Source organism: Eleutherodactylus coqui, chromosome 6 (genome assembly GCF_035609145.1).
Source record: "Eleutherodactylus coqui strain aEleCoq1 chromosome 6, aEleCoq1.hap1, whole genome shotgun sequence".
Taxonomy (NCBI): Eukaryota; Metazoa; Chordata; class Amphibia; order Anura; family Eleutherodactylidae; genus Eleutherodactylus; species Eleutherodactylus coqui.
Window position 1 is genome coordinate 141,089,764 of NC_089842.1, and position 23,946 is coordinate 141,113,709.

Consider the following 23,946-nt stretch of genomic DNA (forward strand, 5'->3'; position numbering starts at 1 on the left):
TAAAATCCAGTTAGCATAAACGTATATTTCTATGCAATGTAATTCTGCTATTATATGGATTATTTCATAAAGACAATTTTATACAGAAGTTGGTGCAGTGATCAGCTTACTACTGTAGGTATGACTTAGAGGAAGCATGGCAGGTGGGGCACTTGCCCTGGGTGCAGTGAGGCAAGGATGTGTTTGGGAAGCATTCCAGGGATTGTGGTTTATTTAGTTGGTGCTGCTTCTTTTGTTAACGTAAAACATTAAGAAAACCAAGTAGGGAAATAGCAAATAAACACAGTGCATGTCAACAGCCTCAGATATCATTCAAAGTCGCCAGTCCAGCCACTATAAATTATTTACAGGCATTATGCAGCTAGCAGTGGTTTTCTGCCAACTACAAGGCTGATAAGTTGCATAAAACTACATTAAATAGTAAGCAAAGCTAAATAAAAACAGATGACGCTTATCGTTAAGCTTAAACAGCCACCGTTCCATAGCGAACGGCCGCTGTATATATCAATGGAGATGGGCGGGGGAGCAAGAGGAGAGAAATCTCCTGCACTGCCCTGCCCCCCTCCTGGCCGCTCCATGTGTGGGACAGCTGTGCGAGCTCCTGTGCAGGAGCACGGGAGCGCAGAGACACAGGGATGAGTGTCGGGCATCGTTTGCCCAACACTCGTCCAATGTAAATGGGCTTTAAGAAGGAAGCATGAAGAAAGCAAGGGGTAGAAGACATGGAGGTGGTGGAGGACTGACTAAGTTGGTACCTAAAGCAGCTTCCATTGAAGCAACAGCTCCACGTTCCACCACCCCATTTTCCTCCCAGTTGCGGACAGGCAGCAGTCAGTCGGCACCAGTTGGCCATAAGCATCGCTTCTAATTCACCTTGTGTCACATCCCACGCACCCTCCGAAGTACGGTGCATGGATCAATCTGGGGAGCTGTTTGTCTCGGATGTTAATCGAGCAGTCCAAACAGCCAGAGGGAGAAGACCAACACGTTGAATGCACTGATGCCCAACCATTTTTTCCTCTGAAGAGGAAGCTGAGGGTGGTTCTGTGCATGTGGTCAGCCCACCACAGACAATGTGTACTCAGGAAAATATGGAAACAGAGGTGCCAGCTCTTGGTCCTCACTGTGACATAGAGTTTATTCAGGAGGAGAAGGACGATGAAGGGGATGAAGTACTTTATCTAACATGCAGAGGCACGGTATCAGCTTGCAAGGAGAGAGGAAGAGGCGGATGTTGCAGGGCAGCACCGTGCTAAGACAGTGAGCAGGGTGTTGCAGACAAACATAAGAGCTGTACCATCACCATCAGCTACTACTAGTTGCAGCAGCACCAACATCAGGCCCACAGGTAGGTCTGTTCACAGGACTTGTGCATTCTTTGAAACGGCACATGATGACAGAAGAACGGTCATCTGTAAGATCTACGGTTAGAATTTAGAACGTGGAAAGAATGTAAACAACCTCAGAACAAAATGTCTTAACAGTCACATGAGCTCCCCCCAGCCGCTGCCTTGGAGAGCCCACCTGGGCCAGAGGGCAAAGACTCAGCCACATCCTGCTCCCTCTTCCACTACTGTAGCTGTCTCTTCCTCCATCTCCCTCCCTGTTCACACAGTAGCCTCTGAGCACAGAGAGGTAGTTTTGTGTAGGGGCAGTAGCACACCTACTTCAGGCCTCTCCTTGACGATCCGACTGCAGGCTTCAGAGCCAGGAGTGGAAAACAGAGAGCAGAAGTTGAGCCGCCACCACCTTCACCGAAATTGACATCTACCTCAAATTCCATCATGTCCCAGGTCAGCAGCCAGCCCTCCATTCCCCAGCTATGGAAACATTAAAAAAAATACCACCCCACCATTACACAGCTGTTTGCAATGGAAACAATGCCCTTGAGGCTAGTGGACACAGATGCTTTTTGCAACGTGATACTCCATGCTAACTCACAGTACTAGATGCCCAGCCATCATTTCTTTGCCGAAAAAGCTGTCCCTGCCCTGTATTGCCATGTGAGTGATAATTTACCCCTGGTGTTGAAAAACCTTGTCAGTGGCAGGGTGCACCACTGCATGGCCACAGGCATTACACATCCTTAACAGCACTCTGGGTCAATGTCCTGCAGGTGGGGTAGAAAGCCTAAAGTGGTGGTCCACATTTCATGGTGCCCCAATGAAATGTGGACTCCGCTGTGTTCAGTATGACTATCCCTGATGTCTGCCTGTAGGGACAGATGGGTACTGGTGTACCTTGAGCCACTGGAAGCTAGGGTACGCCCCTGTCAAACCCCTAGCTCCCGATTGGCTGCGGACCCATCACAGCTTTGAGAAGGCAGAAAGCAGTGTGCCGTGATTTGTGACAGGGATGGAGCATTGGGGTGAGAGGTAAGTGTAACAGTTAGCCTTACTTTAATAATATAAGGCTAATTGTTACACTTAGCCCTCACCCTAAACCTTGATCTCTGCCAAAAATTGCCGCATGGTGCTGTTCCCCTGCCGGACCGCTCCTCCACTGACAGACCCCAATCCTGACACTGTGCTCTCAGCCCCTCTTTCCCCTGCAGCCAGCTGCACATGTGCCCCTGCCGACACTGTCCTGGCCATGTGCCCCCGCACTGCAGCCCTGCCCCCCTTGTCCCTGTGGCCGCTTGGCCATGTAACCCTGCCCACAGTGCACCAAACCCGCCTCCGCTGCGCTGGCCCTTCCAATGCTACCGTTGTGCTGCCGATGCCGCCGCCTCTCACAATGCTGCCCTCCTGCTCTGTTGCTTGTCTGGGGCCAACCAAGGAACTGCTGCTGGTCCTGGTCCCACTGCCGCGGCTGCCGTCCTCTCTTTTTTCGCTGGCCCAGGTGCTGCTGCTGGTCCCAGTCCGCTGCCGCGGTTGCCGCCCTTTCTTCTTCTGCTGTCCCGGCGGCCCAGATGTCCGAATGCCCCCAGCCAATCACAAACTGGGGGCGATACCATTTCTGACAACTGATGTCTTATGTCGCCACCCCTAGCTTCCGGTGGCGACATAATACACTATTAACGAACAGATGCTACAGGACCTCAAAGACAATGACGTGTTGATGTCACAAGAGAAGGAGGAGGGGATACCAATCTCCCAACTGTCTTTCTGAATGCCAGTCTGCCATTACTCAACACCACAGGGAGGGTGGCTTTTGGCAAAAAGGGGGAGCTAACTCCAGCTATTCTACGTGGATGGCAGGAACAGCCAGAGGGCAGGATGGGGGAGGGCACACATAGCATTTTAAGGGAAAAACACCACTCTTTTATGTATTCTTTCTGGTGTTTTTTTTCAGCATTTTTTAAAAAATCTGCAGTTAGTTGTTAAAGTCAATATTGAGATATGAAACCCACTACAAATAGTGCATTTTTTGTGGAATGTTTCTTCAACCCTGGTACATTTTTTTTAGGTCCATGGCATTTTTTTCAAAATGCAGCAGGCTCTAGATGTGGTATTTTTCCCATGCAGTTCCCATAAGCTTCTACACAACTAGAAAACACATCAAGAAACATATATTAAAAAAAGGCCTCATAAAAAATTTGAAAAAGAGGAATTAAAACAGGATGATGTTTTTTATAAGCCAAAAAAAAACTACAGAAACCCGTGCAGCGGCCTTCAGACAAAATGTAAATGCTGGAGAGATTTCACAAGTCTCCTTCACATGGAATGGAAAATTTCCACACCAAATTCGCAGCATTTTTGAAAAATGCTGTAGATTCTAAATCTGCTGCAAGACTATTTATGCTTTGAATTTCTGCTCTGGATTTTAACCATACCATTTAGGTGTTGATTTGGCTGCTGTGGATTTGTGGCATATTTGTTGTGGATTTTTTTCTGCAGAATGCCAATAGCAGATACGCCCTGTGCTAAGGCAGCTCAAAGAAGTTGTGCCAAGAATGCAAGTTATGCCCTATCCATAGGATCATTGGGGGACTTATTACTGAGACCTGCGCCAATCTGCAGAATGGGACTCCAGTGTCTGTCACTCCGGGAGCTGCTTCTTCCTCCGGAGTAATGTCAAGATGTAGGGAGCGCTGGCCGAGCCTGCACAGTCAACACTCCATTCATTTCAATAGGGCCAATGGAAATAACCAAAAGGGTCATGCTCAATTGTCTCCTTAGCCACATTGAAAGTGAATGAAGCACTGATGCACTTTTGTGACCAGTGCTCCATTGAGTCTCCACCTCACTGCAGCAATAAAGTGAGGAGGATGGGAAACAAAGGAACCTCGGTCTTAAGATTGTCGAGGGGTCTCACCTGTGAGACTTCCACCGATTAGTGAGCTATCCCCTATATTATGTACATTATGCATAGGGGATCACTTGTAATCTCAATCCTTTTAAGGGTGGCTTTACATGGAACGACGATCTTCTGAATAATTGCTCAATTCATTGAATGTAAGCAATAATTGTTCTGTGTAAACATGGCCACCAACCGGATGACAATCAATAATTTGTTCGCTAGTTGCATCGTTTCAGCTCACCTAAAAATAGCTGGTGGTTGATTAATTATCGTCTGGTTACACAGGCAATCATTTTTCTTTCAAAAACTAGCCAATGAACGTTGCAGGAAGGTGTGTGCTTTAGTGACTGTGAACAGGTACAAGAATTGCTCTGTGTAAAAGCACAAGAACAACAGTTGCTTGTATGCTAACAACTGATAATAGTTGTTCCATGTAAACCCACTCTAAGGGCTCATTAACATGGGAATCATAATCGCACAGAAGTTAGTCGCACAAAAAAATCTCGGCTAACTGCGCTACAATGTGCATGAATGGATGATTTTCTGCAATCGAGTCCCGAGCCTCATTAGCGGTAAAGATGCCTATTCCCACAATCTGGAGCTGCATGTTGCAGGTAAAAATGCGCTGCTCTTCGGAATTCCCTCGGTCAATAGAAATCCTCCTAGTGACTTCTAATGTCCAAAATACATGGCATCTGTCTTCTCTTCCGAGTGTTACACGCAACTAAACTGCCTCCGCCTCGCTTTTTTTCCCCATCTCCCATAGGAGTCTACAACAACTCCTGTGCATCGTGCACCAAAGATAGATCAGGTCCTATCTTTACACACAGCAGGGAATTTGAGTTGCGTGAATTTTGGTCGCTGTTTTTTTTTAGGTGCAAGTTTTTTGCGTGGCTAAAATCCCTTCGCCTGAACATTCCCATTGGGAAACTATTGGTTCTAGTAGTTGCAATTTTTTTCGCAACTATGTAAATTAGCTTTATAATGTTAGTTAGCTGCGCAAATTCCCCCGTGTGAAAGAGCCCTAAGGCTGGTGTCACACGGGCATGTGTGCATTTACCTGTGCACCTGCGCCACTTCTTTGCATAGTGGACGTTGCATTTTTGTGTGCTCCCCTGCGTTTTGCACTTGCGTTTTTGCGAGCACAAATCATCCGCACTTTCTTGTGCAGAAAAACACGCAGCCACGGTCCCAGCCATTGAGATGGCCAGTTAGTCTAATGAGTTCCAAATGTTCTATTTCCCTGCATAAATGTGCAGGAAAATAGAACATGCTGCATATTTTTTTGCGTGACCGAATTGCGCAAGCAAGATATGCGGATGTGAACAAACCCATTGATTTCAAGTACTGCAAACACACATTTTATGTGCACAAATAGACCTGGGTGACACAGGCCTAAGATCAATAGTTAAAACAGGGGAGAAAAGAGTTCGTCACGACTGGGGTGCTGAATTGATAAGACGCTGCATCATCAGAATTTTAATGACATCCTCTAAGGCAGACAAGAATGCAGAAAACAGTAAAAGGCAAGTGGTCACTTACACCCACTTCTAGTGCTTGGATCTTTTGTCATCCTAACAAAAGAATTTGTTTTGTAATTATTAACTATTGTATACAAAATATTCCATTCCCAATTTAAATGTACTCCCAGTTGCCACTAGGGGGAAACCTAATCAAAGCCCTGCATACAACTACAGACCTTGCAGCCCTAGTAGTAAGCACAGTGACTACCATGACAGCGCAAGAGTCCGGGAAACACATATGTAATATTAAATATAAAACAAAAATTTAAAAAATTATGGAGGTGATAGCTTTATTGGCGAACTAAATAAATGATATATGCAAACTTTCGGGGCTACTTAAGGCTTCTTCATCAGGCTAGGGTCAGATGAAAACTGAGAAAATAGCCAATGAGTGAAGTACGTAACACACGTGTGCGATAAAAGTATTGAAATTATTAAAGAAAGAGGTGACAGCTGGGTTCACTTACTTTTTCTTGCACCTGTATGTAGTGCTGCATACATGAAATTTCTTCTCATCGCTATTACTATCAGTGCATGAATATCCGTGTTGCCTTATTGCTTGCTGGCTGCACAGAACATGCTCGGCAGGACAGTTAGGAAGTTGATCAATATGTAATTTAGGTTGCCATGTAACTTTGTGGCTACATTACACACATCACATATAAGTAGAGCTTCGTTCTTAGCGAAACGGCATTCTTTGTTAAATCTAACATCCAAACTGTTACCCCACATTCCTTGGCAGATGCCCAAGATCTGGGAGTGAGCGCAGAGAAAGCATCTCATTATGTCAAGTCACACAGACACTCCCTGATGATATAAATAGCTTTCCACACAATACTAATTTCTTCTTCCACCATGACCAGGAGTCCAGACTTCATTCTGCCAGGAAGTGGGAAGGAGGGGGGGGGGGGGGGCACTGTGTACTGACACTTGGCTCCTTCATCCACTGTAACATTGACCTACTTCTCCCGACACAAGTAAGGCCATTGTACCCATTTTGTACCCTTTTAGATTGTGATCTCCAGGCCTCTCATAGTTAGACTCAGTAATAAATGATGATAGATGACTGCTCTCCATGCTGAAGTCTACCATTTTCAATGCTCCAGACTATTCCATGTTAGTGATGACAGCATATGGGAAGTCTAGAATGCAAATGTGTCAATATCTTATTGTATATCTATTGCTTGAATATCCTTATTAAGCACTATGATCAAATAACATTCTTACTTGTCATGTAGCTATGCACAGAATTAACATGTGCTACCGGTACAGGGGCCCCGCAGGCAAGGGGCCCACTGCTTCCTTAAAAGGAAGTAACAGCGGCTCCTAGTGGTGATTACTGTAGATGTAATGTCCGAGCCTGGGTTTTCGGGTTCTTTCTCTGGATCGGAGTTAAGCCAAGGCTCAGCATCAGATTGTAAGTGCCCACATAGGGGAAGATTTATGAAACTGCTTGGAATTAAAATGGTCTTTGTTGCCCGTAGCATCCAATCACAGAGCAGCTTTCATGTTTCAACAACAGAATATGAAATGAAATGAAACAAATGTTATTGGTTGCTATGGGCAACAGTCATTTTTTGTTTTAGACATAAATCTCTCACATAGGGACTATAACTGAGGACTAATAAGCCGAAAACACAGATTCTAACATCATCAATTGAATACTATACAGATATAGCAAAAATGGTCAAACACCTGTGGGGTGGATATATAGAACCATAGAGGAAATGGTTGGCAATTGGTGATATTAAAAGTTATGTCTTCAGCTTACGCACCCCCTTGGTATTGCATTGTATATACCATAAGCCCTTTATATCCTTTCATGTTGGTCATAGTAGTGTTGAGTGTCCGCATAGCGTTCACCAAAATAATTGCACCATTCTAAGTGTTCCCAACTGCAATAGTGCCAATAATTCCCCCCAAAATAAATGTGCCGACCACAATGCCCCCAACATTAATAGTGCCAGCATAGTAATCCCAAAATAACTGTGCCAAAGTAGAGGTCCCCCATAGCACCCCCAACATTAGTGCCCTATGTGTTCCTCTAAGTGCCCCTAAAAGTAATAGCTCCCCCAAGCGGAGTTCTTAACCGTGTATTCCTAAAAATAAAGTAAAAGTAGCTGAGAAGCCTTCAGAACGGCACAGGCAGACACATTGACTGTATAGCATTTGCTTATGCTGGGGACCTGCTTTCTCATAGGCCGCGGGCCTAAAGTGGCCTGTGGGATATGAGGATGAACTGCGGGGCATGGAGCCGATGGCAGCATTCAGTTTAATCCATTTTCTGAGGACAAAGTTAAAAAGAACACTGGCATTGGCATGTAATCTATGCAGGAAGTACAGGCGATTGACGCATTGCTAACCCCTGCCTTAGGGGATAAGCTGTTGTCAGAAGTTCTCACATTCTTTGTATTGAAACCTCTGGCTAAGCCGAAAATACGTTTATGAGAGATAGCTGTCAGTGATGATGAGCAGAAATGCAGCCGACAGCCATATGACGTCTGTGACCTGCTTAAGACCGTCATATATGGCCTATCCAACAGCTTAAGCCATTGGTCATATAACATGGGAAACATGTTGCATTAGGCCACTTCCACACATCACGCGATTTTGTCACTATGTGACAGTGCTACAAATCGCATGTATGGGAAGCCCATGCTTTCCTATGGGTTCTTCCACCCAAGTGATGTTTTGTAGCCTGCGACATTGTGAGAATACAAAATCGTCGCATGCTTGATTTTTTTGTAACCCATGTTTCATTATGGAGCCTTCCTATGTGTTGCATCTCACTGCACGAAAACTGTGTTTTTGTGTGGTGCGATGCAACTTTTACAGTAGAAAAACCTAGTGTTTGAGTCTTAAAATAAGCCCTAGCTGCATAAAAAAACACAAACATCACCTAAGATGTGCTGTCAGCTGCGCCGCGTCTTCTCCCCGGTCCCCGGCACTTGTCTTCAGGCATCTTTTCCTGGTCAGGGATTTGAAAATCCCCGCCTAAAGAAAGCGCTGCCTCTGATTGGCGGAGTGCTGCGGTGCTCAGTCAATCAGAGCCAGCACTCCATGAACAAATCACAGCCATTCATTGACTTTGTAGCGACCCAAAATCAAGATATCGCTGTGAGAAAATGCAGCGATATAGCATAGACCACCAATGTGATAGCGCTAAGATTTTCTTGCAGCGATATCTCATTGCCCGTGTGGTAGCGGGATTAATCAAAGATATGGAAAAATTGCATGTAGTCTAGTCAAACTGTAGACCGCCACCGCTATCAGAAGATAACTACACCACTAATCTGAATATTCCTTTTTTCCAACAGCATTTCCTGGTATGACTAATAAGGATACTTTTGGAGGTGACTGCTTAACAATATGCAAAACCATGGACATTTTACATATACCGTACACAGCATGGAAATCCTCTAGGCTGGTTTCACAGGGCTACAAAAATTTTTGTTGATTTTGTAGTGATGCGAAAGTACTACGAAACGCATGTATGTGGAGCCAATAGATCGAGCGAGCATTGCCTTTATCGAGTACCTGCTCGCTCGAGACCAAAGATTCGGGTGCCGGCGGGGGGCGGGGAGCGGCGGGGGAGAGCGGGGAGGAACAGAGGGGAGATCTCTCTCTCCCTCTCTCCCCCCGCTCCCTCCTGCTGACTGCCGCTACTCACTGCTCCCCCGCGCCGGCACCCGAACCTTTGGTCTCGAGCGGGCAGGTACTCGCTAAAGGCAATGCTCGCTCGAGCAATTGTCTTTAGCGAGTATACTCGCTCATCTCTATTTCCAATGGGTTCTTCCACACAAGAGATGTCTTGTAGGCTGCTACATTGTGAGAATCTATACAGCCGCGATTTGCTATATTCTGTAGCCTGCGTTTCCCTATGGAGCCTCCTTGTTTATCGCATCGCACGAATTTGTGATTTTCGTGCGATATAATTTTAACATTAGAAAGTCCTATTAACTTTCTCGCTATAAAATCGCGGCTAGCAGCGACGCAATGTTACATTTTTCCCCTTTTGCAGTGATATCGCTGTCGCCTGTGTGAAAGAGGCCGTAGCCTGCTGTTGGGTGGGGGTCCCAGCGATAGTCCATCTATGTGTTTTCCTGGTAAACTTTTTTCCCACTTGCATTCATTCTGTCCCATCTCATACTGCAATTCTAATTAGGGTTAGGAATAGAAAAAAGCACGTCTTTGTTAAGTGATTCAGAAAACCATTAATTTCCATCCTTCCCTAATGAAAATGCGATGAAGCTTGTGCTGGGCTGTCCTGGCTGGGAGGCAGCTGCTGTGTGCAATGAGGACCAGATCTTCTCTCACTTGGTTCTTATCTGCAGATAGTAGGGTTTAATGACTGCTTCAGGGGTTCGAAGAACTAACAAATAAATGCAAAGTGGGTGCATCTTCATTGTGGGAGCAGTTTGGCAAATAACTGTATGCTTTGGTATTGCTCATTTTTCCAGGCAGCGCCTGCTGGCAGTGCTGGGATACACCGGGGTCAGAGTGGAAGCTGCTGCTCCGACCCCTGTGTAGTGGCTGGTATTTGTAAACTGCAGGTATGGCTCCCATGGGTGCAGGCACAGCCTCCTGCAATTACAAGCGCCAGCCACTACATGGGGTCGGAGCAGCAGCTTACATTCCGATCCTGGTGTATCCAGGTGCTGCCTGGAAAACCCGTTTATTAATCATGAAAAGCTGAAAGGATCTCACATTACAAAAGGCTGTTTTATTATGAAACGCTGAAACATAGCTTTCAGCATTTCAGATGAGCGCTGCAGCTGCTTCGCTCCAATGATCAGTGCGGATCTCAGCACCCAGACTGCCGGCAATCAAAACTTTTGACATGTCTCTATGTTTTTTTTTCATCAGACGACCAGTTCAAGTGCAAAAAAAATCACAACATGTCTTATTCTGTTGCAATTTTGGGATCAAAATAAGCCTTCAAGTCTATGGGCCTCTTTAACAAAATGGATTGCACTTGTTTGATGCTTTTGTAATCATTTTTCAATGCCTGTAACGATGGTAACCATAAAAAAAGAACAAGGAAGTGCCAAGCTTGGACATTTCTGCATTCAATGCATAAAAACTGCATGCAAATCACAAGAAAAACAAGACAGATTTTTCAGCACTAGGAAAAAAAAAATCTTATTCACAGGAATGTATATCGGCCGGGTTTTCACGCTACCATCTAAGCTGTTTTCCCCTTCCCTCCCCCTCGCCGGCTCACATCCTCTCTCCTCCCCTCCAGCTGTTTGCAATGTGAGGGCGCGGGGCAGAGCTAAGCTCCCGCCCCCTCCCTGCCCTTTCTCCACAACCAGCAATGGGAGGGGGCGAGATGTTAGTCCTGAAAAATCACACCAAATCTTCCTGCACTTTTCACATGATTTTTATGCACTTGTGCAGTTTTTTCCCCCGCCCCCTTTCTGCCTTCTCTCCACCCCCCTGCACTATTTTCAATGAGGAGAGGTGGGGATCGGAGCCAATTCCTGGAACTTAGCCCCACCTCCGTCCCACCTCCTCTCTTTGCAAATAGTGCAGAGGGGCGGAGAGGGGGTGGAGAGGAGGCAGAGAGGGGGCGGGAGCTCAGAGCACTGCTCCCGGCTCTTCTAGCCTTCTCCCCCTGCAGAGAGAGACGCCGTATATCGGCTGGGCGTGAATACCCGACCGTCTGAATGCACCCGTAAAATCAGATGGATGGATGATTTTTCCGTCCAAGTTTCGAAAAAACTGGACCAATATTGTATGGAATTAGAGCACATTCATTTGAATGTGGATCTTCATACGGGCTTTTTTTTTTTAACTTAGACGAATAGTCAGAGTAAAATAAAACTCATCTATCCTATTTTCATCTGATTGTCTGCCGAAAATTGCTCATTCACTGAATGGGTGCATTAAAAAAAACGGATTGCACTCACTTGATGAGATTTTGATCTGTTTTTAACGCATGTAACCATGGTTTTTTCTACAAGCATGAAAAAAAGATGCAAAATAGATAGCAAATCGTGTGAAAATCGACATAAAATCAGACTTATTTTTCAGGACTGAAACTTAATGCCCTTGTGCATAAAGCCGAGGAGAGAATACTCTGGAAGACGAATAGTGCAGACACTGTATGAAATGTTTTGTACACAAGTAACCAGCAACGCTGCACAAGTAAACATTGTGGATAGGACATTATGTTAATATTTGCCTGGCACCACATGCTTCCTTTTATCTGCACCTTGAGTGCTGTTATGTTCATTTTATGTTGCCATTAATTCACCCTATTATTACCACTCTGAGTCCAAAAAAGTTGAGACACTGTGTAAAATATAAATAAAAGTTAAGAAAAAAAGAATGCAATGATTTGGAAGTCTCACCATATTTTATTCATAAGAGAACACAAAAGGTGAAAGTGAGACATTTTTCCATTTCATTAAAAACAATGAACTTAGAAATTGATGGCAGCAACACATCTCAAAAAAGTTGGGACAGGGTTAAAAAGAGGCTGGAAAAGTAGGTGGTACCAATAAAAAACAAATCACATGACTGTTTATAAAAAGAGCATGTTAGGGAGGCATCATTTCTCAGAAGCAAAGATGGTCAGAGGTTCACCAATCTGTGAAAAACTGCATCTAAAAATTGTGGAAGAATTTCAGAAAAATGTTTCCCCATGTGAAATGGTAAAGACTTTGAATATCCCACCATCTACAGTACGTAATATCATCAAATCTGGAGAAATTCACGTGTACAAGGGACAAGGCCAACAATCAATACTGAATGCTGAAAGTGATCTATGGGTCCTCATGCTTCACTGCATTGAAAACAGGCATGATACTGTATTGCAAATCACTGCATGGGCTCAGGAATAGTTCCAGAAATCACCATCTGTGAACACAGTTAGCAGTGCAATCCACAAATGAAAGTTAAAGTTGTATCATGCTATGAAGAAGCCCTTTAACCCCTCAGTGTCACGTTTATTATTACCATGTCATGCCTCACAGGTTTTTCAAATGAGTGGAATTTAATCTTGCAAGTATTTGAAAGTGCTGTACTACTATGACAGTTGGTATTATGGCAGGGAAATTTCCAGGGCTTGCTGCGCTGAGTATGCAGTAAAACCTCCGGAAGACTTCAGATGACAGCTCAGTGCTTTGCACATTTCAGCACTAGAGCTGACCACGGAAATCTTCTGGGGTTTAAATGCATGGTCAGTGCAGCAAGCCCTGGAGATTTTTCGGGCGTGCCACTAAAGGGGTTTTCCTGGCAAGTACTATTGGTGACCTATGTTCAGGATGGGGCATCAATAGTTCAGCACTGGTGATCCAATGTTCGGGATCCCTGTTGATCAGCTGACCCACTGTCAGTGCAGGGGCGGCGGGCATCATCATCGGAACAGGAAGTCTCAGAGGTGTATTCACTACTATGGAAGTCACTGGGATTGAAGCCCCCCCCTAAGACCTCCTACTCCAACCCGAATGTGGAGCCGGAAGCACACGAGGTGGCTTTGCTCACACTGGAGGGCTCCCAAACCCCATGGTCATCCAAAGAGACATAACTTTAAGCTCCTGGGCCTCAATGCAAAACCTGTAACAGGGCCCCCAACTATAATGCTTTATTAATAGTACTGGGCTCCCTATATGGAGAAGAGAGGCCTTATGAGCCCTCTAAAGCTCCTGGGCCCGGGGGCAACCGCATCCCCTATAGTTACACCCCTGGTCATCCAATAACGTCAGTCAATCAGTCAATTATACTGATTAGAAAAAAAAATCTGTCTTTAATAACTGCTCCACCTTGGACCTTAATGACCAAGCAATATTTTACATTTTTTCATCTTCCCATTCAAAGAGCGAGAACTTTTTTATTTTTCCATTGATGTAGTCATATGAGAACTTTGTTTCATTTACAATATGGATTTTATTTATAATGGCAGCGTTTTGGGGCTCATATTATATGTATATGGTATGACATCTACAAATTTATTGGGGGGAGGGGAGGTGAACAAAAAACTGCAATTCCACTGCAGCTTTTTAGGTTTTATTTTTATGGTGTGCACTGTGAGTTATGTACAAACCTGATAACATTAGACTCTGTGTCAGCATGATTACAATGATAACACATGTATACTATTTTTTTTTCAAAATATTTTTAAATTTGCACAATAAAATACTTTAAAAAATTGTTTTTGTGTTGCCATAACCTTTTGGTCGATGAAGCTATATCAGGGCATGTTGGTTGCAGAGTGACATGCATAGTTTTGTGTTGCCTGACAGACAGGCTTTCCTTGCAGTGCCTTGATCAGAGAAAACTACGATCCCGGTCATTGAACTCCCTACATGCCATGGTCAATAATGACCGTGGCATCTAGGTGGTTAGATTGCAAATGCAATTGTGGTATGCCGATGGGTAGCCACGGCAGCAAGAGGCATAGGAGAGGCCTCCAGGCATGCCACAACCCTATGCCTATTAGGCTAAGCCTTCAGCACAGACTAATACATTGCTTTGCAGTTTCAGAAGCATATGGAATAATTCTTGGCTATTCTGACTATACCAAAGAATTAAAAAAGGGTTCAAACTGTCACAGGACCCTATAAAATCTGGATGCTAGGAGACAAGCTGGGGGGCGGACAGTTCTTATAGCGAGTACAATCTCCTGGAGTTCTGATGAAGAAAGCTTCCCTGGGGTCTTAAGGACTCTCCCAGTCACACCTTCTACCTCCCACTCACAGCAGAAGGCTGATTAGATGTTAGAAGCTTGAAGATGAATATACAACTCAACATATTGATCATATCGCCTCATGAGGAACTTCTAGGCACAATCTATGACTGCAATGTTTTATAACCTGATTGTATATAGCTATAGACACCAGGCTTGCATAGGAGACATTATTAACTCAGTTTGATATCAGTTTTGGCCTGATTCAAATGCTGCACAAAGATGGAAGCCGATGCCTGAAGATATGATTGTTTTCAGTCTACACCCTACAGGGGACCCGGAATCTTCAGTTATTAATTCTCCCATAGTTTAACACTGTTCTCGTCCTCTAGGATAATCTGGAGATGTGACGTGTGGGGGATTGTGTATTTGCCTGAATAGTTACTGAAAATGGCCATATACTTACTGACACAGAGGGCAAACATGTGCACCACCTCAGCATGCAGGCAGCCATACTGCCAAATGAGGGAGCCAATTACACCTGTGGAGGACACCGATGAGACTGCCACTTACACAGCCTCCTATATAGAGGGGGGTAGCTGCTTGGTGTATACTCGTGCACAGAGTAGATACAAAGTGTCTGACCATCCTGATACATGTAGTTCACCATGCAAACAAGCAACCTCTAAATGATGCCATAATAGTTCGACAGCTTGCCCTGCACCTTAAAAAGTGAACCACATTGGTACTCTCACCCTTGTCTCCCCTGGTGTTTAAAGCCGCAGTACATGTAAATAATACATAATAATTGTGAGGTATTAGTTGGAATTTGGCTAAAACACTTGGGCTCATAAGCCAATCGTCAAGGCTCCTCGCATTTTGTGAGTCCCTACACTAATATAAATATATCACAGAAAGGGAAATATAGAAACAAACAATCACTGAAAACGACCATATACTAACTGACAGAGGAGGGCAAACCTGTGCACCAACCTCAGCATGCAGGCAGCCATACTGCTGAATGAGGGAGCCAATAACACCTGTGAAGTATCTACTCTGTGCAGGAGTGTACACCAAGCAGCCACCCCCCTCTATATAGCAGGTTGTGTGAGTGGCTGTCTCATCGGTGTCCTCCACAGGTGTAATTGACTCCCTCATTTGGCATTTGGCTGCCTGCATGCTGAGGTGGTGCACATGTTTGCCCTCCCATGTCTATTCAGGCATCCCTTTCTTAGATGCCTGAATAGTTAGGACAATAAGGCTGCTTTCACACAGGCGACAAAACGTGCGATTTTCTCGTGTTGCGACAGTGTTACAAACTGCATGTATGTGAAGCCTGTGCTTTCCAATGGGTTACTTCACATTAGTGATGTTTTGTAGCCTGTGACAGTGTGAGAAAAAAATAGTGGCATGCTCTATACAGCTGCAATTTGCGATGTTTTGTAGCCTATGTTTCCCTATGGAGCCTTCCTTTGTGTTGCATTGCATCGCACAAAAAAGCAGTTTTCGTGCGGTGCAACTTTTACAGTAGGAAGTCCTACTGTTTGTCCCTAAAATAAGTCCTAGCTGCATTAAAAAAATCCAAAACAACAAATTACTTAACAGGTGCTGTCCACTCCACCACACTTCTCCTCCTGAAGCTCTGGCACACTTGTCTGCAGTCTTCAGCCAGTGCTTCCTGGTCAGGGGATTCAAAAATCCCGCCTCCAGGAAGCGCTGGCTCTGATAGGTTTTCGGGTGTCGCGGCTCAGCCAATCACTGCAGTGCTCGAAGAACCAATCACACCCATTCAATGTACCATTCATTCTAGACTGTGAAACGCTGAGCAAGAAGCAAAAGCCCAGCGATCCAGCCGCCAAGTCTGTCTATCTAAACGCTCTGGACAAGCACTAATGACTGTAGAGGTAACCACAGGAGTACCGCTAGGGGTCGCAATTGCGACCCGTCCTCTTAGCTGGTGGGGCCCCTCACCACCGACCACACACAACTTGCAAGCACAGGGATTGTGGCAGAGTACAGGAAGACCTTAGTAATCAATGAGCGATTCCGTCATCAGACCACACTCATTGGTTTTCCCACTGATCAATCAGAGCTTCTATCACTGGTCAGTGACATCTGGCTGAGAGGCTGCAGTTACAGCTCTGCTGCATATGGTCATTCCTCACAGCCTCCCGCCTTCCTGCACTGACAGAGCAGCTCTGCTGTCGGAAGGGAGGGGAGGAGGGAGGAGGCTGCAGAGACAGACATCAGGGCTGGAGGACCGCCACATCCATCCTGTGCTACGCCCTCCTGCTGCCCGGAGAACATATGGCTCCTCTGCTGCTGTCCTGCCTAGTAAACACAGAGGTCCAGGATACAGGAATGGTAAGTATGTGTGTAATGTTGTGTCTGTATACTGGATGTATGGACGGCCACTCACCGCTTTTTACAGTATTTAGCTCTATGTTTCAAATGTCGCGCTAAACGCTGTAAAACGCCTCCATTGATTGCATTGGGGCCTCTCAGACTGGCGTTCAAACGCAGCATTTCGAACACTGTGATTTTCGGGTGCTGTCTGTTCTCTCGCTGGCATTAAGTATTTTTAAATGCAGTACATCGCCCATTGAAATCAATGGGGATCATTTTCAATGCTGTCAAAAACACAGGTGAACATTGTGCACTGCATTTTTGAACACAGCGTTCAATGTCACTGAGAGGGAAAATGGTGATGTCATCAGCTTGCTCTGCCTACGTTTTTACTATCACCTATGTGAGCCTGGCCTAAGGCCTCATGTCCACAGGCGGGTCGGATTCTGCATGCATACCTGTCCGGATCTTCTATTGTGCGTGGAAGCACCAGCCAGCGCACATGCTCGGTAGACTTTGTTTTGCTTTTAAACTCCTGCTTTCCCATAGAATCCGTGGCCTGTCCGCAATTGAATTGCGGACAGGCAGCGGATCGGATGGCTTTCATTGACTTCAACGGAAGCCGCCCGTGCGGAATCCGCATGGACATGGAGCATGCTGCCAATTCTTTTTCCGGACAAAAGGGTCCTCAAAACAAATCTGCATACTTTAATTCTGGTGTGGATGCCCATGCTTCCCTATGGGTGGATTTAATTGCGGATCTTCTGTGCGGATGCCCCGCACGGATTCCGCAACTGAGATCCACCCATGGACATTGGGCCAAAGGGTCAGTTCACATCAGCGTTGGAGGTTTAATTCAGAGCCTCCATCATTGAATTCGCTAAAAAAACATGACTAAATGGTGCAGCATGCTGTAAAATGCAAGATGGAAACCAAATAGACCCCGCTGTAGTCAATGCGATCCGTTCGGTTGATCTATTTGACCAACGGATGCTGCTCCCCCAAACAGAGAAGGAACACCGCATCCTTTAGCACCAATGAGACTGAGCCCTGATATGTGTAATGTATATCTGATTAATGTATGTGCATGTAGTGCAAAGGCATCAAAACACCTTAAAAGGCCTCCGTCAGACGAGTGGGTTTTTTTTTGCACGCCTATGTGCACAAAAAAACCCCAAAACGCTCCACATATGTGCAAAATGTGCGTGACCGAAGCTCCGTACTGTTTTTGACATGTGTGGGAGCAACTGTACTTCTAGAAGCACAGCTGCTTCATGAAGGTCCCCTCATCACTGAACACTGTGACAGCACTGTTACAGTGTTTAGTGATGATAGGACTCCCCGTGGACACGAAAGAATCCCCTGCCACAGCTGTCAGAGCTGTGGCAGAGGACCATGATGCTATCCGATTGCTTTCAATGCAATGGGATGAAGGTAACCCCTGCAGTGATGATTTTCAAGGTAGGGAAGGGGCTTGAAATATAAGCCTTACCCCAAAAATGATCCCTAGCTGTTAAAAAAAAAATGAACTCCCCTAGAAGCGCTGTCCAGCTCTTCTCCTCGTCCACGGCAGTCTTCATCTGAATTCTGGTGTCCGGAGATTGAAAAATCCCCACCTCCATAGAGCACTGCCTCTGACTGGCTGAGTGCTGTGACCAATCAGAGGCAGCGCTCCGCTTTCATTCAAGGCACGCATATCCTATTTTTGCAGGTGCGAGAATCCTGTGCCTCTAAAAAAATGGACATGTGAGCACTTCATAGGAAAACAATGGTTCTAATAGACGATATTTGGAAAGCGACAGTTGGAGATGACCACCGGTGGTTGAAATGTCTGCTGACCCTAAGCGGAGCGATTTCACAACCTCCTTAATACTATAACAGTAGATGGACTAAAGGTCGCTTTACTGTTTCTAGTATATTTCAGTGATAGTGATGACTATGAGCATGTTTTATTGTCTCTACTGCTTACATTCTTGGGTTTTGCTTTATCATTTGTGACTCCTTCTCAAAGATTTTGCCAGCCACTTAGGACTCAATGGTAACATTAGAAAGCATAGGCTCTTTCAGTGTATTGACTGGGTTGAAGTGGAACCCCTAAAACTGACTCCACCATAACCAATTGAAGTAAGTATATTAAGTTTTATTCTTGTAGTTGCATTTAATTAGCCTAATTAGTTTTATATAGAGAGACTAAGGTAAAAAGTCTTAATCTTAAGGCTAGCTTCATATTGGCTAGAAGATCGCGGAAGTTTGGACGTTGCGAGATGCACAAATATGAAGCCGTTCTTTTGAATTGGGGTCATATACATGAGCTTCGCATCCGCAGAGAAAATGCATGTTGGCGAGCGCGATATCACGCTCGCCCTTGTGAAGTTAGCCTAATATTATAATTCTACTGTTTTCCTTTTATATAGCCAAGTGAACCTCGTTATTATTCTAGGCCATTCTATCTGGATAAATTAGAAGAGCGCAGGTCAGAACAGAAATGTCTGCAAAAGACCAGGCCTTGTTTGAGCGATTTTTTTCCCCCCGCTATTTTGAAAACCCTTGATAAGACACCAGCTCTATTGTCCTCAGACCCAAGGTATGGCCCTGAAGGTGGAGAACCCAGAAGGTACCATCGCTGGTGGTAAGTATAAGCACAAAAATATCTGTGCTTCATTATAAGGCTGGGTTCACACGGGGAAGAACTGACACAAAATTTCCGTGCAGACTTTCGTCAGAAAAATTCTGCCTGCAATCTTAAACCCAAACCTAAGCAGCAAAAATCTTTTTCACACTCTGGGGGCAGTCCGCTGTGGCCAAGCCGCACGGAAACTGACATGCAGCATGGAATTCAAATCCTCAGCATGTCAGTTGTATCACTGTTTCCGCTGCGGGCTCTCTCCTCTCTATGGGGAGAGATTCCCGCAGTGGAATACAGGCGGACAAGCCGCTTCAAACCCGAGTTTTGAAGCTGGCTTTCTGCTGCAGAAATTTCACGGAATTTCCGTGGAGTCCCGCTTCGGACATTCCGTTAGATTTCCGTCCCATGGGAACCCAGCCTAAACATGCAAAAAAACATTTCTTACTACCAGTTACTGAAGAACTTATTTTGAAAGTGACTTAAATCCAAAACAAGATTTTCTGTGGTGTGACTTTGGATACTTTGGAATAAAGCATGATCTTTGCAGCGAATGTTTTGTAGGTATTTTAATGTTTTGGGCTATAATATATTGCTGATGATACAGCAGGCATCATGAAAAGTACATAACCACACTTGCCTCAGCTTCTTCCGAAAGTGGATATGTCACTTTGGAAATCACCTCTTCAATTAGATTTCCTCATGCTCATATTGGCTCCAGCTTTTAGTGCTGTTTTGGCTATAGAGGAAATTATATGGTGTGTGATGGCCAACTATGAAGGGTTATGGTGGAAGCTAGATTTTTTCCCAAGTAACAACCTTGCATGTGCCTGTATTAATTTTACCATTACTGATAGTTGGAATGATGGGAAGAGCTGAATGCTGGGAACAGTAGAGTATGAAGAAGGAAGGACTCCTGATCCAAAGCATACCACATCATCTGTCATATAGTGGAGGAAGTATTACAGCATAGACAAGTATGACTGCCAATGGAACTGGGTCACTGGTGTTAATTAAAGGGGTTGTATAAACTAATTAGGGTCTATCCTTAGGATAGGCCATCAATAAGTGGATCAGCGGGGGTCGCTGGGCCAGTGTGCTTGTGCACTGAGGTGATTCCTGCAGGAAGCAGACAGCTCCATTCTTACTGCAGTGACGAGGCTTGGTATTAAAGAGAATGGGAACTTTCGATGTAATACCAAGCCTCATCACTGCAGTGGGAACTGGGCTCTCTGCTTCCTGCAGAAATCAGGATAGTGCATGAACAGAACAGCAAATCCTTGCTGATCTACTATTGATGGCCTATCTTAAGGATAAGTCTTCAGTAGTTTACAACTAGACAACCCCTTTAATGATGTGACTGCGGATAGACATTGCAGTGTGAATTCTGAAGTTTTTAGAGCTAGACCTTCTGCTCACATACAGTCAATTGCTGCAAAAATGATGCGACAGCGCAGCACAGTATAGATAGATAATGACCCAAAACAGAAATAACCCAAGAGCTTCTGGACTATAGGACTCTACTAAATGCCTGTTATCTGATCTCTACCTGATTGAACTTTCACTCTTTGAAGAAACAAACAAACAAGCAATAAATGAAGGCGGCTGCAGTAAAGGCCTGGCAGAGCATCTCAAAAGAGGAAATTTGGTAATGTCCATGCATGTCTATTTATAAGGCCGCTCTCACATGACAGAGTTTGAATTGCGGAATCCGTGATATTCACCCGCATGGACGATTTTCAATATTCTGCAATCATACAAAAAATAGAAATTCACTGGAGCAGAGAGGTCTATGTCAAATTATAATGCCCTTTACTATATAAACACTAAAATCAACTTTATTAGATATTCATTAAAACATACGGGGCTAAGACTGACACTCAAACATACAACAATTAGTTTTCCTCAATATTGGAATGGTTAGTGCAGGATGAGAGAGGCCTGCTTAATCCAGAATGGACAAGAAGAAAGAAGGGTACAATTCAGAGATTTGATCCCTATGATAAGACACTAATCACAGTAGGGACAGATATAATTATTAAACAACTAGTCGCCAATCAATGTGACAGGTCATTAACGAGTAGATCTGTCCTCATACATAGTGTATAATTTAGTGTTATTTCAAGAGTCAAGAACACCTAGATGTTCCCAGAAGCTGACCTGCTGAATGTTACAGATGATGGGATCACGAAGACTAGAAAAATATAGACCCTCTTACATTAGTGCCATAGTGCCCCCACTATAGCTAGTATAGACTAAGAAGACAGAGTAAGGACTAGATGTCTCCCTAATTGAATAGTTTTTTCAGGAACCAAATATCAATGTCTAAATAAATTCCAACTCGTGGAAGACAACAAATGCTGCCCCACTGGAAGATGACGAATTGTGGAATGTCCGTCAATCCTGATTGTCAACGACGGTAGACGACTAAAAAGATACACTTTCTAGTGTAGTGGCGGGCTCAATGACCCAACTTAGCTAGCAGTTATAGAACTCAGATATATATTAGTCCGTAGCAGGCCAGATAGTCGGCATTATTGTATCTTGTCACCACCAGGAAGCTAAGGGTTTGACAGGAGTTGGATGGAGGAACGCCCCTGTCACACTCCTAGATTCTGATTGTGTGACTTCTCAAAGGTCCTTACAGTAGACCTTATGGTTAGGGTTAGGGGTTTGTCTTCAGGTGAGCGTTACATTTTTCGCTCAAAATAGTTCCAAGATAGAGGGGTAACATGGAACCATAAACAGTGATTAATCTAAGCCTCACCTGAAGAAAAACCCCTAACCCTAAACGATAGCATGCAGCCCAGGGAAAAATCTATACACACGCTGCTGTAAGGAGCTTCTTCGGAATATTACCCCTAATATTTCCCCATGGCAAGTGTTAGATCGAACAGAGGCAGAGGTTCCGCTGACTCTGTGCTCCGGTGTCTGCAGCCCCTGCCCCAATCACCCTCCAGTATGGACTCAGTGTTCTTCAGTGTCCTGCCTGTGCTGCTATCCACCTGCACTCACCCAGGAGCTCCGCTCACTCACTGGTCCGCTATGTACTGCCGCATCCGCAATCCACCAGCACTGAGGCAGGGCCTCTGCTGCCTCTGTGCTCTGGTGTGTCCTGCCGCCGCATGTACTCCGAGCCTTGCCGCAGATGTAGGGGCATTACCAATCCCTCTGCATCGCCTCCCACGGCTGGATGTCCATGTGCTGCCGCTGCCTTCGCTGCTCCCAGGTTTGCGCAGCTTGTTCCCTGCCTGAGGATCCTCTGCCACTGTGGAAGAAGCCTTAGTGGGCTGCCAGGACCAGCAGCCCAGCTTGGGCTGTAGCCAATCAGCTACAGGAGGCGTAACCGGCCTGTCAGTCTTGTATCTACCAGCACTTCCTGGTGGTGACAAGATACAGTAATACCCAGATAGTCCTACCTAGGAGCTAAGAGAATGAAAACTGACTATCGATCCGAACTGCCAGCAGCAGTAAGTCGTTACAATGACTTAGCCCCATACGTTTTAATGAATATCTAATGATGTTGATTTTAGTGTCTATACTGTGAAGGGCATTTCACAAAATAGAACATTTGCATGTCCGCTCACATGAGCGGACAGCAATTGCGATTTCCACTCGCAGAAATTAGATTGCAGCATGTTCTATTTTAGTGCGGATTCCGCACGGACAGCTTCCATTGAAGTCAATGGAAGCTGTCCGACCCACGGCCCATTCGCAACTGACATTGCGGATAGGTCACAGGCACCCAGTGATGGCGCAGGAAAAATAGAAATTTTTTTTAAAAAACTACTGCACATGACCGACGGCAGTTCACCACAGCCATCCGCAATACAGATATTGAAAGGTACGCACGGATATCGGCCAGGAACAGGGACGAATTCCATTGTGGAGTCCCACATGCAGGATCCAACCTGCCCGTGTGAGACCGGCCTTATTATGTTAGTTTGTCCAATTACTTTTGATTCAGTGAAAAGGGAGGGGCCATATAAGAAATGGCTGCAATTCCTAAATAACTAATGTAATATTAAACCCCTGACTTAACCCTTTCCAATCCACTGTCTGATGTCTTCCTACATTCTGATTGAAGTTTGTACAGCTCCAATGTCAAAAGATGTCTGACAGGGAATTCTTACCATCTATTTCCAACCACTGTGCTGTCGGAGCCTCTCTGGCGCACACACACTGGCTTTAGCCAGCAAATGGCACCATTGTATAACAGCAAAAAGAGAAAGCCTTTTAGGAAACCCTGAAAGGTTAACCCTTTCCAATCCACTGTCTGACGTTTTCAGACATTCTGATTGAAGCCTGTGCAGCTCCGATGTCGGAAGACGTCCGGCAGGATATTCTTATTGTATATTACTGGCCACTTTGTTGTCAGGGGCCTCTCCAGCATGCCCCATACCGCAGTGCTGGCTCTAGCCAGCTGATGGCACCATTGTATGATGGCAGAAAGAGAAAAACCCCTAGGAAACACTGAATCTAAAATTGGATTGCAAAGGGTTAAACCTGAAAACCTACACTTCAATCATATATTGATGGCTTTGCTTTAAATGCATTCTAGTAGTGTACAGAGGCAAAAT